The sequence below is a fragment of the Cynara cardunculus genome (genome assembly GCF_001531365.2).
Source record: "Cynara cardunculus var. scolymus isolate 2C chromosome LG 11, CcrdV1, whole genome shotgun sequence".
Classification (NCBI taxonomy): Eukaryota; Viridiplantae; Streptophyta; class Magnoliopsida; order Asterales; family Asteraceae; genus Cynara; species Cynara cardunculus.
Window position 1 is genome coordinate 16,036,372 of NC_037538.1, and position 3,085 is coordinate 16,039,456.

Sequence of the window (3,085 nt, forward strand, 5' to 3'; positions counted from 1 at the left end):
ATCCTAATTATATTTTAGATTTTTTATATTTAAAATAAGATGTTTATCCTGTATTTGATTATGTTTATCTGCAATTAGTTACACGAATTCAGATATGAAGCTTTAATAAGTGTACTTACGCACAATCTACTTGTAATCTTGAGTTTTAAGTAATATGCATTAATAAACAATATTTTACACATAAAAAGTAGTTTTTAAGAGTTTTTGTCAAATGCTTTATAATATAGTATAGATTATTTTTTTTATAATTTAATTTAAGTTTAATAACGAAATAATTTATTTTTGGTTTGATAATATAACATTTTATAAAGATAATAATTAAGTATTCTGTTAGAACTCAATGATTATCCTAATTATATTTTAGATTTTTTATATTAAAAATGAGATGTTTATCCTATGGATAAAATCGTTTAGGGATGAACGAGTTTAAGAATTTTTAAGAGTTTTAGCCAAATGCTTTATAATATAGTATATATAACTTAAAAAATAGTTGATCTGAATTTAAAAATACTTTCACTTTCACTCTCACAACAACAATAAATAATTTTTGAACATGGTTTTGGAGATATGACGAAATGTATGAAATGGTCGGTTTTAAAATATAGTAACATGTCACCATCTACAATTAATATTTAATTATACCAAATTGTTTTTAATTCTTTTATAATTAATTATTTCATATATTTCATATCATTTACTTTTTCATTTTTTATATTTTTATCTTATAAACATATTATTAATTAAATTATTAAAAAATACGTTTTTTTTACAAATCACATCGTTATAATCGTCTCGTTAATATCTTTAAAATAAATTCAACATTAAAAATATTATTGAATTTAATCATAAAATTAAATATCATATATAGACTAATTAAAACATGATACATAATCTAATACCATCAGGTCTTCATATTTAAACCTGGGGCATTCTGATACTTTTGACCTTTGGAGTCAAGCTCAAACCAATCAGGCACCACCCTTATTTTAGCACATGATAACAGAAAGGATCAAATGTATGTCCTATAAACTAGGATTTAAGTTGCAATCGTTGACTTCCACACGGTTATGTTTAAAATAACGGACAAGAGATAAGAACAACTATATCATATTATACGAGGTATAAGACTGCTTAAAATTAATTGTTTCTTCACAATTTCTGTACGATAATAATAATAATAATAATAATAATAATAATAATAATAATAATAATAATAATAATAATAATAATAATAATAATATGTGCAAAGAGTTTCTTTTTTTAGGTTAAATTATTATAAGGTTTTATCACTAAAATGAAATTTGAATTTTCTTGAATTATTGTTTCTGGGTCATTATCTCAAAATGGTTATACGTAATAAGAATAACCATATTAGAACAGTGCTAGAAAGATACTCGTATAATGCAGCGAGATAGATCGAGATACTGTTTCCTTTTATTTTTTGTCTTTGTCGATATAATACGGTTTTATGTGATTTTGAGAAAGCGATAACGTTTTTATTCATAACAATTTAAAAAAAATTTATTTGATATTAGTATCAACTTAACTATTTAAAAATTCTCGTTCTTTATGTAATTTCTTTAATTCAATTTTTTTATTATAATTTAATTTAGGTTTAATTAATAATGAAGTAATTTTATTTTTGGCTTAATAATATAATTTCTAAAAGGATTATAATTAAATATTTCGTTATAAGTATAACAAAATAATTATCCTAATTATATTTTAGATTTTTTATATTTAAAATGAGATGTTTATCATGTAGTTGATTATGTTTATCTGTAGTTAATTACACAAATTCAGATATGTAGCTTTAATAAGTTGTACTTACGCACAATTTACTTATAACCTCGAATTTTAAGTAATATGCATTAATAAACAGTATTTCATGCATATATAAAAAATGGGTTTTAAAAGTATTTGTAAAATGCTTTATAATATAGTATAGATATATTTCTTTTTTTACATAAAAGACACAACTAGTATTGTATAAGGACGAATATTAAAAAAAAATTAGATTTAAAGTTAATAATTTATGTATTATAGTGATCAAACAATTATGGGGGTGTTTGGGATTGTTTATTTGAAACAACTTATGTTTTTCTACAAAAACACTTATCAACTTATTATAAGTCAGAATGGTTTAACTTTTTCAAAAACTTTTTGTTATCGGTTTAGCACCGGTATAAATTGTTTATCCAAACACTCAAAAATGCTTATTACCGGTGTCACACCGGAATAAGTCAATAAGTTGTTTTTATAAGCAATCTCAAACACCCCCCATATCTTTTCTCTTTGAAAAATTCAAGCGTATAACCAGATATATGCTATTCTTTATAAATTTTATAACACAATGTCATTATCAATAGAATATTTTACAAATCAAGTTTTTATCATTAATATATTCCATAACACACATACACACATATGTAGAGGAATGATCAAATGCAAATCACTCATATTTATACAGACCGTGCAAACTACTCTCATCCGTCGATTTCATTGTTTAATCTTATGAAGTTGTTTCATATAATATTTTCTTTTGATGAAGTTGTTTCATATATGGTTATGAAGTTGTTTATAGAATTTTAATAAAACGGTTTCATGTATTTATCTAAAATTAACATAATGAAGATGATAATATCCATTTAACACCCTCCACAATAAAAATGATTAATCAGCCTTTCATAATTACAAAAAATAAACAAAATAAAAAATTATGATTGATTAAATGAGATTTATACAGTTTATACAAATAATGTGATTTGTAAAGTAAATCTCCTCTCTATCTCTCTCTCTTCCCTTCTCTCTCTCTCTCTATATATATATATAGAGAGAGAGAGGGGGGAAAAGAACAAATCATACAAGAGGTTAAATATTTTACGAGATGGCTAGAAGTTTCAATATCATATATGATTACATTTATTTGGACAAACTTAATCATATATGATTAAGTTTGTATATCATATGTATAATCATATATGATATTGAAACTTCTCGCATTCTCATAAAATGTTTAGCTTCTCATTTGAACATACCCCCTCTCTCTATATATATACAAGATCAATATATATATATATATATA